The following is a 16,669-nucleotide window of genomic DNA, read 5'->3' as shown; positions in this document are numbered from 1 at the left end:
TTCTGGCAACTCTTTCATTTTCAGTCATTTAATTTAGTAGTTTTATTATTTCGAAGTGTGTTATAGTTTATATTTTGTATTCATTTAATAAATTTCGGATGTACTATCGCTGTTATTCTTTTCCCTTTCATATATATATATAGCTTGAAAATATTACCAAGTAAGTTGTGAAAATTCGACTATTTATTTTGGTTTGCGTATGTGAAGTTTTAGCGACCCTCTTCAGCACTGAGGCTGTATGACGTGAACCCTCAGCTTAACGTGGGTCCGAATTACATGAGCTCCTACCTGGACTCGACCATTTATGATTGTTTAACACACATAGATAACAGCTAGAAAGAGCCAGATTAGTAGTTTTTATTTCTTTGCGTTAAATTGCTTTTATGTGTTTTTAGAAATAAATTTTTTATTATCAATGGAATAGAAATAATAAAAATTGAAAATTCAGATCGAAGCTCAGAGACTTAATAATGATCCTACATATATAAATATTATTATTTGTATTGTTATTTAATATAGGTTTTAGAAAACATTTGACATTTTTTATTTTCATATTTTTTTCACGGACATCATTTATTAGTAAATTTTAAAGGAAAGGCTCAACATTTTTCGGTTTCTTTTCATTTATTTATTTATTTATTTATTTATTATTATTTTAAAGACCTTCATTTACTGATTTGAGCTTAGTACCCGGTTGTATTATTTTCGGAAGCAAGCTAGAATTCACTTTGCGAATGTGCTAATATTTAGCAAACGATAAGGTAAAGTTCACTATATACAAGTCAGCTTTTCTTTTAACGTATATTTTGAACCAATGCCTAAGAATGTTTATAAAGTGCTAGTATTTCTGTGCATCAATTTTCAATAATTATATACTGTCTTTAATTTAAGTTTCGTTATTTGTGTATTATAATTTGCACATTTTATTTTTGTACGATATTTCTTGGCAGTTTATCATGATTATGTTAAGAACGTTGATACTGTTCTTTTAGTTCATTTCCCATTCGAATTAAAATTTAATTACTTCTACTTCTTTACGACTAAGCATGTTACATATTCATAACTCTCTTTTAATATGTAGCTTTGCTTTTTTTGAATTATAAAATTATTTTAAGTAAATCAGCTGCATAAATGAATCGGAAAATTGATATTATATATACATGTACGAGGGGCGTCCAATAAGTTATTTACCTAGACAGGAAGGAATGCAGATAGGCTCATCTGGTCGTCACTGTTTTTCGATGGTAGTCGCCATGAAGATCTATGCACCGTCGCCTCTTTGTGGGCAAGGTCTGCAAACCACTGGGAAACAGCCTGTTGGACCTTGTTGTCCGACGATGAACGTTTTCCCCACAGGTGTTTCTTCAATGATGAATCCAGATTTCGTTCCCTGGAACCAGTTGAGCCAAGAATTTGTCCTGGTCCTTCTCAAAGAAGTTCAACAACTCTTGAGACAGCCGCATCCGGTACTGCTTCTGTGCCGGAATTCTGCTCACACAAATTCTCTGTTTACGATCACTGTGCTGCTCCGACTGACTTCAAATTGCGCAATGGGGTTCCCTACAGTGGTCTTGGTGTGCGTGTCATAACTTATTGGAAGCTCTTCGTGTATATATATATATATATATTATTAAGTATCTAAATTAATAATAATAATAATAATGCAGGTAGGTGCATGAACTATAATAGTCAGAGTCAGCATTATCCCATACATTTACCTTGAGTCATCGTGTTGTATTGTGAAGATAGTTTTTATGCTCGTGCATGCTCACTTTACTTTGGTGAACACTATATACATTTTATTATTTTATAAATAAAAGTAATTAAACCGAATGTTATGCATGTAAATTTTTCTAGGTGCTCGGCATTGAAAATTATATTTTTTATTATTGTAGATAGTATTAATTTAAAACAAAAACGTTGTATTTTACTGTTATTTATTAGTAAGATAGAATTTAAGTTGTAGTTCTGTGCTTTTGTTTAATTACATATTTGTAAGAGATGCTTTATTTCTTTAGTTTCGAAAATTAATTGGTCAAGATAAAATAATTAAAATTAGAGACTGAATAAACTTACATATGTAGTACTCAAACAATAGACACTTATTATTAAAATTTCCTCTCTTTAGTAGCAACAATAAATAAATTTATACATTAGTGATGCTGTATATTGTTGAAGCGACCGATCTTCCTTGTTGGTAATTTCAACCCCATATTGTAGGAAGTCTTTAATCTTCGGCAACACATACACACACACAATGTTCTATAAAAATCTGAGTGCTTTTAATAAATGTTCAGGAAAATATGTTATATAAAATTGGAGAGAACGCGCTCTCTCATTATTGACCCATTTCACCAGCAAGTAGTCGATGCGATTGGAAATTCTGAGAAAAAAATAGCCTGTAATTGTAATTTTTTACGAAAATTATCATAGAAATTTTATTTAAATCCTTGTTGGTGTAAGAGTAAGTGAGGCTAGATATTTGATTGACTTCATCTGCGAGAGGAGTATTATGTAAAAACCTACTCATATTGTGTTAAAATCGAATAATGTTTATGAAATGTATCATAGAACACATTGTTTTCTTAACCAGAGGGAGAGAAATAACTCTCTCTTTCTTGATTGATTTTAAATCCAAGAATGGGAATGATTGTGAAGCCTCAAAAAGTAGACGCCATATTTCATGAAAAGCAAATATTTTTACGAACGGTATCTTGCATCATATGTTTTAATGGAATGATGGGTAGTCCGTACCACATTAAATGGATACATTCGCCGCTCATTCTTGCCTGATTTTAATCCCAAACATTGAATCAAAAAAGAATCAAAGAAAATGTTCATAATATTGTATCAACACAGGATGAGTTTTATATAGATTATCGTGGGAAAAAAAGAAGATGGAGAAGGGGAGAGCTCCATGCAGAGTGAATGATTGGCAAGCCATAAAGAAAATGTACTACATATTACACCAAAATCGAACAGTTGTAACGGAAATTATAGCGAAATATATATATATTTTTTAAATTCGGGGGGAGAGGGAGGCGAGAGAAATCCTTCCCACATGAGGGGCTGAATTCACCGCTCTTTCTTGGCTGATTTCAACCGCAAGCACTGGGGATTACGGAAAGCAATCAAAGAAGTGTACATTATATGGTATCAAAGCATAATGAATTTTAGAATAAAAATATTGTGGAACTATAAAAGAAATCGAAGAGGAGGATAAATCCACTATTTTGTTCTTTATTGATTTTAACTGCCTGCAGAAGGTATGATTGGGAAGCCTAGAAGATGATGTACAATATATTACGCCCCCAAAATCGAAATTTTTTAACGAAAATTATCGTGGAACATATTTTTAAAATTGAGGGGGATGGGGGAGGATGAATTCACCCTTTCATTCTTGGCAGACTTAAACCCGAAGCTATGGGGATATTCACAATGCCACAAACAAAATAAACACTAAGTTCTGTAATAATTTTTACGTGGCTCACATTGGAAAATTATTTAGCATGTACATTTGCAAACTTGCTTCGTGTGATCGATTTTACCTCCTTATACTTCATGGATTACAACTCCAGGCTTATTTCTGAATGTTGAAGGAAGGCGCATACTACGTTTTATTAAAATCAGGCAAGTTTTACGAGAGTTATCGGGGAAGAGATGGACAAATGTCAATCTAATTGAATGGTAGGAGCTTTGCTAACACTCGCTTCAATTAGCTTCGGTGACAAATTACTCAAATTATGCACTACGTGTAAATGTAGGTACATCGATTTGTCTTTTTGGAAGTAGGAAAAATAATTACTTTTCACAGAAAAGTACATAGTTGAGTGGTTACTGAATGGCTCTCTGAAGTAAAGAAATGAAATGAAATGAATTATTGTAGATTTCAAATTTAAAGAAATAACATACTTGCAAATTTAAAGAAATATTATGTATATATGATAACTTCATGTTTGTTGCTGAACTAGTGAATGTTAAGAAAGGACACGCTGTACATTTCTGCGATGTAAACATTTATTCTGTTCAGATATATATGTAGCTGGGATAGATTTCGTACTGTTTATGCTGAATTACAAGTATGTAACTATAAAAGATTGTTTTCCAACTATTATGAAGAGAGAAGAAAAAATGCGAATTAAAGTTGGTTTCTTATTGAAGAACTGTCACTTTAAGAGTGTCAATATAAAAGCAGTGTTTTGTTACATGTTGCTACTGGCTTATTCTCATCATCAATTCAGCTTTAAATTATGATACTTTATGTTTCTTTTTACAATGATTGGAAATAACTTATAATTATTAAATAGTTAATGTCAGTTTTATTTTCAACAAAGCATGTTTCTACTCTTTGTGCCTTTATTTTTCCGCTTCTTATTGCACAGTAGCTTACAAAGTATTTGTTATTTCAGTAAAATCCCGAGTTCATTGAACTCTGTTATTTAAATACCATAAATTAAAAAATTGAAAAAAACATATTTCCGACTTCTATTGCTAATGATTAAAACGACGATTTACATGTAAGAAATTGGTATCTAAAACAAAATATGACATGTATTAATTGACATAAAACAATGGATTTACAAATAATCACTTTTCGGAAGGGTACGTGATGATTCTCGTTTAAACTTTAGTAGCATTTCCACATAGTAGAACAGTGTCTTAACAACGCCTTCGTGGTACAACGTGCCACTGTTAGTGTTATAATTAATGGTTATGAACAGCAGCGTCGTGCACGACCGAAATCAAACTGCATCCAAGAGAGCAACAGTGAAACTCACAACACCTGTGCTGAAGAAGGTCCGGGATGGCGGCCTGTTAGAATCCCTTACCACAGCATGTTATGGCCAAACGATTATATGTGACCCTTACCACAGTCAATAGCTAATCGTGCAACCACAAGCTACTATGCTTGCGTTGATATCACAGCATAATGGGGGCACTAAAGAGCAAGGATAGAAGGCTTAGGAGCACCACCTACCTAGCTAGTGAACTACTGGAAATTTGTTGTGACAATGGACGAATTATGAATATGCCTAAATGACTGTGGGAAAGTTCGGGTTGTCATCTATAGAGGCGTTAAGATGCCATCACATACGAATGAAAAAGGCCACTGTAAAGCACAGGACAAAAGTAAATGACCAAAATTGTCGTTAGTTTTAATGGCATTTTTGGACGTTTATTCTTGTCCCGTACCTTAAATTTATGTGCCAATGCAAGGACAATCTCTCAAAAAGTTTTATGGTTATGACTGGGTTTTGCCGCAGAGACAACCCCAAAATTCGTAAGGCAGAAACATTGAAAAATAATGTTTATTACCAATAACATGTTCTATCTCCAGTGTACACAAACAGAATACTAACACTGTACGACGACAACACCCATTGTGTGGAACTTCATCAAGACAAAGCTTTAAGCTACATGGCTAAAACATCACTTGCCTTCTACTGACACATGACAGCTGCAACTGATATCCATGCTATTTCATAGCCCAGATGAGAGCCATGTGGATTTCGGACTCCTCAAACGGCATCTTTCATCACGTCTAATTCACAGGATAAATGTCCTCTGGAAGGTCTGCAAACAGGAGTGGAACAGTATACTCCTGATACATCTGCAATGAAGTCTGTTACAGTGGAAAATGTAATGTTTTCGAATGGTCCATCACATCGAGCATGATCGTTGGTGAGGTGGTTATATATCTTAGGTAAGCAACAATTTCAATTTGTTCCGATTGAAATGAATCAGCATCTGTATATTAACAATTTTATTGAAAATAGAGTATTTTTAGATTAATTTCGGGATACTAACATTAAAACAAATAGGAACGGATGAAGGAATTGTTCGTTTTAGTTTGAGCCACTGATTTGTAGAGGCGTGACGGTGGAAAATGATCTGGACACATCTTAGCAACGGAAACAGGTAGAGGTATTATTCTCAGTTTTAAATTGTTTTTCTATGAAAAAAAAAGCAAATAATAATACATTGATGAAAAACAACGGAAGATAAAAGATAGAAACAATAAGATTATTTTAAAAAGTGGCAGGCAAATCATGAAGTTACATTTCTGAATTTTAGTAGATCCGGTGAATATGTTTACATTCCAGACACACAGTTTTGTTTCATATGTATTTTCTTAGATAATTCAATATCAAAAGATCCCCTTCGTTATATATGAAGAGACGTCAAGAAGTATCCCGATGAACCTCAAGTCCCTCCGTGGTCACCGCAATTGCCTGATGTCTTCATCATTAAATTATTATGATCGAAGTTAAAGCATGAATAAGATACAGATTCGAGTTCCTTCATTCTGCAACCAACGTCAGAATTTTCTTATTTGATTATACTATGAATCATACGTACGTTGTGCAAGGTCATTTAAATTAGAATTCAAATTGGTTTGCCAATTCAGTTTTAATACGGAAAATATTCCACGTTCGAGTTTTGTTACACTTTTCATTATACCATCCAATATACACGTTTCAATGATTCAAATAGGAGACAATTTTTAAAATCGATGGTTTTAGTTCTACAGTCAGCGCGACCTCAATTCATCGTATTTATCGATTTCATGTCTAATGTAAATTTACAATATATATCTTAACCTCATAGTACATAGGAAAACAGTTTTATCTTAACCTCATAGTACATAGGAAAACAGTTGTAGAATATGCATAGGAAAACAGTTGTAGAATATGCATAGCTGGAACAAAATGAACTATTATCACCAGCACCACTACTACTGCCACTACTGCTAGCAATAATAACTGATTCAAGAAAAAAATCTCTTAGTACAAAATGTTGATCTGTTTATATCCGACCGATTTTCAAAATGTAATTATTATATGAAACGCAGTACCACCTCTACCTGTTGTGTTCTGTTGGACCCCCAGCATTATAGACTATCTCCCGACATTGCAATTTCCACTGCAATAAACTACGTTGGATCACAGGCATAGAAAACCTATCCCATTCTTCCCTATATGTTTTCCATAGGCCAGTGGGGGCGATGTTGTTAACGCCATTTTAATAGTCCAAATACGTAGAAATCAATTGTGCTGGAATCAGGAGATTTGACACGATTGTCATGGAAGGGAATTATGTTTCCCGTTTCATAGAGTGCTACTCGGAACACTTTAGGGAGATGATGCCTTGAAAAGACCAAGAAGAAGGTAGAATAATAATAGGAAGAAAGCTTGTATTATATCTAGAGTAGATTCACGTGGCACCGGATATGATACAATGAAGATTATCGCTTCTGCTGTGCTGAATTTTTGGGTCCTTTAAACCATATAGTTAATTAATTATGTAATCACACATAACATTTCTTCGTGTAAAAGAGAGAATTTGATTGGAATTTAAGATTTTAGTATCGAAAAATGATAGTATTACTTATAAACCGCTTATTATTACGACGACTTTTTAAATAAAATTCGTTGTACAGGTATCACGTTATTGTGAATAATCGAATTTTAGATTAGCACTTCTTATTAGTTCTTCAAGAATTCTTCAAATCGCTTTGCTGGGTAGATATGTTTTTGAGTTATATTCCATTAGAGAGCAGATATGAAGTTCATACTTCTTGTTCTCACGTAAATTTTCACGTTTATTCGAAAAGCATCGTTTAAGACAATAAAAAATTAAGATGCATTGGAAAGGACGAAAAAAAGTTATCTTTTCACTCGAAATATATCATGATAGATTCTATCCCGTTGCTGACTTAAATCTGTAACAATATATTGCAAGATAGTGCATTTCTAGATCTTAAAAAAGTAAAAATGATAACACTTGAACAAAGTATAACTAGTTGAAAATGATGACGTTAAACCCTTGTTAATGTAAATCCATTGTACTCGAATAATTCTTCTTTCGAACGATCTGGTACTGTAAATACTTAGCGCAAAAACTTCTTTTGTAACGACTTATGTATTGTAGAACTAGTTTTGTAGTATTGTGTTTACCATTGAAAAACACTTGTATAATTATTGTTGTTACATTCAACTGAGCATACCAAAAAAGTTCAAGATAAAATTATGAATAGTAAAAAGAATTTTCATATGAATTTACCAGAACTGCAAACGAAGGCGACAGAGATTACTGAAGTAGTAAAATGCATTTTGACTCAATAAGTTGTTACATGTTCTTACTAATTATATAAATATACATCAAATTACATCTTTAAATAAGTACAAAACAAAGAAATTCCGAAATGGATGTGAGAAACAAATAACTTTACACGAAATTAATTAAAACACAAAATGCAGATACAAAGGAAGCCTATGTTGTAGACATTTCACTGACGTTTCATCATATAAGAGTGGTTGGGGAAGTTGAGAGAAGTAGAAAGAAAAACAATGTTAAAACAAAAAGCTGTAATTAGGGAATGTAAGGTACAACGTCGTACTAACTTGATGTGTCACATGTTACCAAATTTCAAAATTGAGAGACTTTAGTAGAGGAAGATAGAGATTCCACTGAACTGTCTTGATTTGAACCTTGTAACATTATCATATGACTCAGAAAGTCAATATGGTACAATACCTGATAACCCGTAATTACCGCTGTTTTCTTCTTTAAAATTGCTTTTCTTCGTACTACTCCCTGCTCAACGAAGCATCACCGAAAGTTCTTTCTTTCTTTCTCGTGTTTTCTGGTGATATGTTAACTAATTTCTGTTAAGTTATTTGTTATTTACCAATCTCATCTAATATCATCAACCATTTTCAATACATTGCTGGATGAAGGATTCTCCAGCTTTTGTCCACAACTTTCTATCTTGGGCAGTTATATTTTCTAATTTCAGAAATTATGCTGTAATTAAAAATTAGTAACGTCATATTGGTTATTGTTTCTTACATAGCAGTTGCATGTTGTGACCGGAATACTCACTGGAACTCGTTGTTGAAAGTATCAGTTGCACTTTTCTTTTTTTCATTGTATGATTTGCACACATTTGCATATAAACTCTCTTTTCCCTTCTTAAGATCCTCTTGAAAATCACCAGATGAATGTACAGTCATGTTCAGAAAATGTTGGCCACCCACTTTGATTTAGGTCATATTCTGGGAAGCGTACTTCGGAAATTCTAATGCTTTGATTCTAAATAAACGCCTATGTTGACTTATTAACACTCAGGTTTGATTTAATTCGAACCATGGGTTAGAGTACAAGGGTTTTCGAAGAGAGGTGGGTGGCCAGGTTTCTTTAACAAGATTGTACGACTCTATCGCCAACCTTCGATGCAAATTCCCATTTGCATTCGTATCTTCGCACATGTCACACTAACTTAGGAAATGTGAAGTTACTCCTGATTGATACATGGCTTTCATATTCGAATTGGTTTCTAAATAACAGTGAAAATTAAATCCAACTTGACATTAAAACTCGGCGTTAACTTCGTTCTGAGTTGATTGTTTGAAAAATTCATTTATTTGTTAACACAACACAATTGTCTCTAGATATTTCGTATTCACGTCTGTGCGTGAAGCAGGATTCAAATCAACCTTTTGTATGTGTGTGTGTCACTGCAAGTTTACCTTAGCCAAAGTAAATTTAAGTTATTCAAATAATAACATAGCAGCCATTTTGAGAGTGTTTGAGACATCTTGGTTGGTTAGTCGTTGTTGTCCATTCCATTCTCGACTGACGAATGAGTTGGCATTATTCATACAACTTCATTTCCTGTAACTTTCACTAATTTCATGATGTTGACAGAAAGAAACGTCACCTTTTGAATCTCAGTTATTATTTATTGTAAGAGAATATTTTCTGCAGCCTTTTCTACAACTAAAGCTGCCAGTGTGCATGATACAAAATGAGTTTTTTTTTTTTTTTTTAATATATATAAAGAGGGGAAAACTTGAGCGATTTTGGATAGGGACGATACACATTACGATAGGGTAATACAGCTATGAAAAAAAGTTCTGTGAGCCGGACCCCAGGGTATGGATTAGATGTATTTTGTTACACAGAATCCAGATTTAAAAACCCCAGGATGATTGACCGTGTCAGTTCCCTTTTATGGGCGAAAAACTTGAGCGATTTTGGATTGGAAGGACACACGTTTTTCGCCTATAAAACAAAATTGACACAGTCAATCGTCCTAGGGTTTCGAAATTTGTATTCTGTGTAACAAAATACATCGAATCCATACCTAAGGTACGCTGCACAGAACTTTTTTTTTTTTTTTTTTTGTATGGCTGTATTACGTGTATCCTCCCTATCTAAAATCGCTAAGTGTTTCGCTCATTACAAAAAAAAAAAAAAAAAAAAAAAAACACGATCGATCGTCCTGGGGCTCCGAAATTTGGATTCTGTGTAACAAAATACATGGAATCCATACCCTGGGGTCCGCTGTGCAGAACTTCTGTTTCTTTGTATGGCTGTTTTATGAATATCCTCCCTATCCAAATTCGCTCAAGTTTTTCGCCCATGAAAAGGAATTCACATCGTCAATCGTCCTGGGGTTTCGAAATTTGTATTCTGCGTAACAAATAACATGGAATCCATACCCTGGGGTCCGCTGTGCAGAACTTCTGTTTCTTTGTATGGCTGTTTTATGAATATCCTCCCTATCCAAATTCGCTCAAGTTTTTCGCCCATGAAAAGGAATTGACATGGTCAATCGTCCTGGGGTTTCGAAATTTGTATTCTGCGTAACAAACTACATGGAATCCATACCCTGGGGTCCGCTGTGCAGAACTTCTGTTTCTTTGTATGGCTGTTTTATGAATATCCTCCCTATCCAAATTCGCTCAAGTTTTTCGCCCATGAAAAGGAATTGACATGGTCAGTCGTCCTGGGGTTTCGAAATTTGTATTCTGCGTAACAAAATACATGGAATCCATACCCTGGGGTCCGCTGTGCAGAACTTCTGTTTCTTTGTATGGCTGTTTTATGAATATCCTCCCTATCCAAATTCGCTCAAGTTTTTTGCCCATGAAAAGGAATTCACATGGTCAATCGTCCTGGGGTTTCGAAATTGGTATTCTGCGTAACAAAATACATGGAATCCATACCCTGGGGTCCGCTGTGCAGAACTTCTGTTTCTTTGTATGGCTGTTTTATGAATATCCTCCCTATCCAAATTTGCTCAAGTTTTTCACCCATGAAAAGGAATTGACATGGTCAATCGTCCTGGGGTTTCGAAATTTGTATTCTGCGTAACAAATAACATGGAATCCATACCCTGGGGTCCGCTGTGCAGAACTTCTGTTTCTTTGTATGGCTGTTTTATGAATATCCTCCCTATCCAAATTCGCTCAAGCTTTTCTGCCATGAAAAAGAATTGACATGGTCAATCGTCCTGGGGTTTCGAAATTTGTATTCTGCGTAACAAAATACATGGAATCCATACCCTGGGGTCCGCTGTGCAGAACTTCTGTTTCTTTGTATGGCTGTTTTATGAATATCCTCCCTATCCAAATTCGCTCAAGTTTTTCGGCCATGAAAAGGAATTGACATTGTCAATCGTCCTGGGGTTTCGAAATTTGTATTCTGCGTAACAAAATACATGGAATCCATACCCTGGGGTCCGCTGTGCAGAACTTCTGTTTCTTTGTATGGCTGTTTTATGAGTATCCTCCCTATCCAAATTCGCTCAAGTTTTTCGGCCATGAAAAGGAATTGACATGGTCAATTGTCCTGGGGTTTCGAAATTTGTATTCTGCGTAACAAAATACATGGAATCCATACCCTGGGGTCCGCTGTGCAGAACTTCTGTTTCTTTGTATGGCTGTTTTATGAATATCCTCCCTATCCAAATTCGCTCAAGTTTTTTGCCCATGAAAAGGAATTGACATGGTCAATCGTCCTGGGGTTTCGAAATTTGTATTCTGCGTAACAAAATACATGGAATCCATACCCTGGGGTCCGCTGTGCAGAACTTCTGTTTCTTTGTATGGCTGTTTTATGAATATCCTCCCTATCCAAATTTGCTCAAGTTTTTCACCCATGAAAAGGAATTCACATGGTCAATCGTCCTGGGGTTTCGAAATTTGTATTCTGCGTAACAAATAACATGGAATCCATACCCTGGGGTCCGCTGTGCAGAACTTCTGTTTCTTTGTATGGCTGTTTTATGAATATCCTCCCTATCCAAATTCGCTCAAGTTTTTCGCCCATGAAAAGGAATTCACATGGTCAATCGTCCTGGGGTTTCGAAATTTGTATTCTGCGTAACAAAATACATGGAATCCATACCCTGGGGTCCGCTGTGCAGAACTTCGGTTTTTTTGTATGGCTGTTTTATGAATATCCTCCCTATCCAAATTCGCTCAAGCTTTTCTGCCATGAAAAAGAATTGACATGGTCAATCGTCCTGGGGTTTCGAAATTTGTATTCTGCGTAACAAAATACATGGAATCCATACCCTGGGGTCCGCTGTGCAGAACTTCTGTTTCTTTGTATGGCTGTTTTATGAGTATCCTCCCTATCCAAATTCGCTCAAGTTTTTCGGCCATGAAAAGGAATTGACATGGTCAATTGTCCTGGGGTTTCGAAATTTGTATTCTGCGTAACAAAATACATGGAATCCATACCCTGGGGTCCGCTGTGCAGAACTTCTGTTTCTTTGTATGGCTGTTTTATGAATATCCTCCCTATCCAAATTCGCTCAAGTTTTTTGCCCATGAAAAGGAATTGACATGGTCAATCGTCCTGGGGTTTCGAAATTTGTATTCTGCGTAACAAAATACATGGAATCCATACCCTGGGGTCCGCTGTGCAGAACTTCTGTTTCTTTGTATGGCTGTTTTATGAATATCCTCCCTATCCAAATTTGCTCAAGTTTTTCACCCATGAAAAGGAATTCACATGGTCAATCGTCCTGGGGTTTCGAAATTTGTATTCTGCGTAACAAATAACATGGAATCCATACCCTGGGGTCCGCTGTGCAGAACTTCTGTTTCTTTGTATGGCTGTTTTATGAATATCCTCCCTATCCAAATTCGCTCAAGCTTTTCGCCCATGAAAAGGAATTCACATGGTCAATCGTCCTGGGGTTTCGAAATTTGTATTCTGCGTAACAAAATACATGGAATCCATACCCTGGGGTCCGCTGTGCAGAACTTCTGTTTCTTTGTATGGCTGTTTTATGAGTATCCTCCGTATCCAAATTCGCTCAAGTTTTTCGGCCATGAAAAGAAATTGACATGGTCAATCGTCCTGGGGTTTCGAAATTTGTATTCTGCGTAACAAAATACATGGAATCCATACCCTGGGGTCCGCTGTGCAGAACTTCTGTTTCTTTGTATGGCTGTTTTATGAATATCCTCCCTATCCAAATTCGCTCAAGTTTTTCGCCCATGAAAAGGAATTCACATGGTCAATCGTCCTGGGGTTTCGAAATTTGTATTCTGCGTAACAAAATACATGGAATCCATACCCTGGGGTCCGCTGTGCAGAACTTCTGTTTCTTTGTATGGCTGTTTTATGAGTATCCTCCGTATCCAAATTCGCTCAAGTTTTTCGGCCATGAAAAGAAATTGACATGGTCAATCGTCCTGGGGTTTCGAAATTTGTATTCTGCGTAACAAAATACATGGAATCCATACCCTGGGGTCCGCTGTGCAGAACTTCTGTTTCTTTGTATGGCTGTTTTATGAATATCCTCCCTATCCAAATTCGCTCAAGTTTTTCGGCCATGAAAAGGAATTGACATTGTCAATCGTCCTGGGGTTTCGAAATTTGTATTCTGCGTAACAAAATACATGGAATCCATACCCTGGGGTCCGCTGTGCAGAACTTCTGTTTCTTTGTATGGCTGTTTTATGAGTATCCTCCCTATCCAAATTCGCTCAAGTTTTTCGGCCATGAAAAGGAATTGACATGGTCAATTGTCCTGGGGTTTCGAAATTTGTATTCTGCGTAACAAAATACATGGAATCCATACCCTGGGGTCCGCTGTGCAGAACTTCTGTTTCTTTGTATGGCTGTTTTATGAATATCCTCCCTATCCAAATTCGCTCAAGTTTTTTGCCCATGAAAAGGAATTGACATGGTCAATCGTCCTGGGGTTTCGAAATTTGTATTCTGCGTAACAAAATACATGGAATCCATACCCTGGGGTCCGCTGTGCAGAACTTCTGTTTCTTTGTATGGCTGTTTTATGAATATCCTCCCTATCCAAATTTGCTCAAGTTTTTCACCCATGAAAAGGAATTCACATGGTCAATCGTCCTGGGGTTTCGAAATTTGTATTCTGCGTAACAAATAACATGGAATCCATACCCTGGGGTCCGCTGTGCAGAACTTCTGTTTCTTTGTATGGCTGTTTTATGAATATCCTCCCTATCCAAATTCGCTCAAGCTTTTCGCCCATGAAAAGGAATTCACATGGTCAATCGTCCTGGGGTTTCGAAATTTGTATTCTGCGTAACAAAATACATGGAATCCATACCCTGGGGTCCGCTGTGCAGAACTTCTGTTTCTTTGTATGGCTGTTTTATGAGTATCCTCCGTATCCAAATTCGCTCAAGTTTTTCGGCCATGAAAAGAAATTGACATGGTCAATCGTCCTGGGGTTTCGAAATTTGTATTCTGCGTAACAAAATACATGGAATCCATACCCTGGGGTCCGCTGTGCAGAACTTCTGTTTCTTTGTATGGCTGTTTTATGAATATCCTCCCTATCCAAATTCGCTCAAGTTTTTCGCCCATGAAAAGGAATTCACATGGTCAATCGTCCTGGGGTTTCGAAATTTGTATTCTGCGTAACAAAATACATGGAATCCATACCCTGGGGTCCGCTGTGCAGAACTTCGGTTTTTTTGTATGGCTGTTTTATGAATATCCTCCCTATTCAAATTCGCTCAAGTTTTTCGCCCATGAAAAGGAATTGACATGGTCAATCGTCCTGGGGTTTCGAAATTTGGATTCTATGTAACAAAATACATCGAATCAATATCCTGGGGTCCGGTACACAGAACTTTTAATTGTGTGTGGGGGAAGGAGCTATGCTATTGGCAACAAACGGCACAAATTTTAATGACATAAAAATAAGTTTTTGTTTATTCGTCGAAACCTAAGCATGAGAATTTGCCTCGAGCATCTCATTTTGTTTACCTTGATGTGATCTGTTGATTGATATATATCTCTTGGACAGTATTACATTTAAGCAAAAATTATAAGTTTTATATTTTAATTATAATTTTCACCATACCTTGATAGGTTAAAATACCGTTGAAATTCGCACCGAGCGGCCGTCGCACTACCATAATTTTTATGATACGCTTTTACCACATATGTCCCATGCATACCATTTCGCTGCATCCTGGTAATTAATACATTGATAGGTTAAAACACCATTGAAATTAGCAGCGAGCAGCGTCACGCTCCCTTAGTTCCTTTTAACTGCCAATGGCCCATACGTACCATTTCCTTGCTCTTTAGTTACTAATGCATTGATAGGTTATATCATCGAAATCCGCAACGAGCTGCTGTCGTACTGGCATAGTTCGTATGATAGGTTTTATCACAAATGTCCCATGCATGCCATTTCACAATTTTTTAGTAACTAATATATTGGTAGGGTAAACAGCGGCGCTCGTGAGGGAAGGCATACCAGTAAAGATTAAAAATTTTCCCGCTTGAATCTAAAAGAAGGAAATTTTTTTTAATGTAGTAATTTTTGTATACAACAATTAATACATTAGATAACCTTTATTCCCTTAGTTTCAAGAGATAAAGCTTTGAGTATTGGAAATCTTGGACAATAATCTTCATGTTCGGATGACATTAATAGATTTCAGTAAGACATTTAATACATGTCTCATAATGATGTAATTGCAAGGACATAGTATTACGGTATTAATGGATTAAAACTGTCTTTAATTTCATCCTATCTTAGTAATAGAAAACAAGCTGTTCGCATTGGAAACGATTTTATGGAATTTATGGATAACATTGGAAATTTTATGGATGTGACATGTGAGATTCCACAGGAAAGTGTATTGGTCCTTTTTCTTAAATAATTTATCAAATTTTCTGCAAAATAGCTGTGTTTTTCATGCTGACGAATAACTCTTATAAATTCAGACAAGGATGTAATTAATGTACAAACTGAGAATAATGAAATGTTGGAAATGTGTTTTGTACGATTTAAGTTCAAAAGTTCAATGAACGTACAGCAATCCAAGTTTAAAAAAAAAAAAAAAAAAAAACTATGTACTTTAATTTTGGTAATTGTGCAAATTATGCAGATATATGCACATTTTTAAAATTGTTAGGAATGTATGCGAATTCAAAGTTAAAGTGGAATGAACATTCAGAGAATTTATGTAGAAAATTGTCCGGAGTATTTTTTTTTATTACGTAAATTAAAAACTATAATTAGTAAGAAATCTCATATAGCATCATACAACTAGTTCTTTTACTCACATTTGGAATATGGAATAGTATTCTGGAATGGTTCATCTGGCGCACAGACTGTCTTCAAGCAGTAAGAATAATAAAAGGACTGCCTAGAACTGCATCCTGCAATGAAGGGTTTAGTGAAACAAATTATAAGAGTACCCTCTTTTTATATTTTTTGGTATCTTATATATATTTTTTTAAAAAATAGATCACTTTAATCTCGAAGTGATGTCTATTGCTACAAATCTGAACAAGTGATGTCCAGAAATTTTTATTAAATCACTCAGATAAAATAACTTTTATAATGTACTACGATACA

The 16,669-nt window shown here is 35.5% G+C and overlaps 1 protein-coding gene and 1 long non-coding RNA gene across 7 annotated transcripts in view; one reads left to right on the top strand and one right to left on the bottom strand.

Annotated features, from left to right (window-relative positions):
• The window catches only part of LOC145677601 (uncharacterized), a 59,896-nt gene that overhangs the window by 1,283 nt on the left and 41,944 nt on the right, over positions 1-16,669 (bottom strand). Inside the window, exons 2-3 of one of the 2 annotated variants that reach the window (XR_014129903.1) lie at positions 16,375-16,470; positions 5,465-5,623 (exon numbers count right to left, since the gene is read on the bottom strand). This is a non-coding gene — a long non-coding RNA (uncharacterized LOC145677601). Of the gene's footprint in view, positions 1-5,464; positions 5,624-16,374; positions 16,471-16,669 lie in introns of those variants that run through there. The other variant, XR_014129899.1, reaches the window with a different exon arrangement.
• The window catches only part of Frmd5 (FERM domain containing), a 334,663-nt gene that overhangs the window by 303,662 nt on the left and 14,332 nt on the right, over positions 1-16,669 (top strand). The window lies entirely within an intron of this gene.

Source organism: Thermobia domestica, chromosome 2, assembly GCF_964235325.1.
Source record: "Thermobia domestica chromosome 2, izTheDome1.hap1.1, whole genome shotgun sequence".
NCBI classification, from domain to species: Eukaryota; Metazoa; Arthropoda; class Insecta; order Zygentoma; family Lepismatidae; genus Thermobia; species Thermobia domestica.
This window is presented reverse-complemented; position numbering and strand designations above follow the sequence as displayed.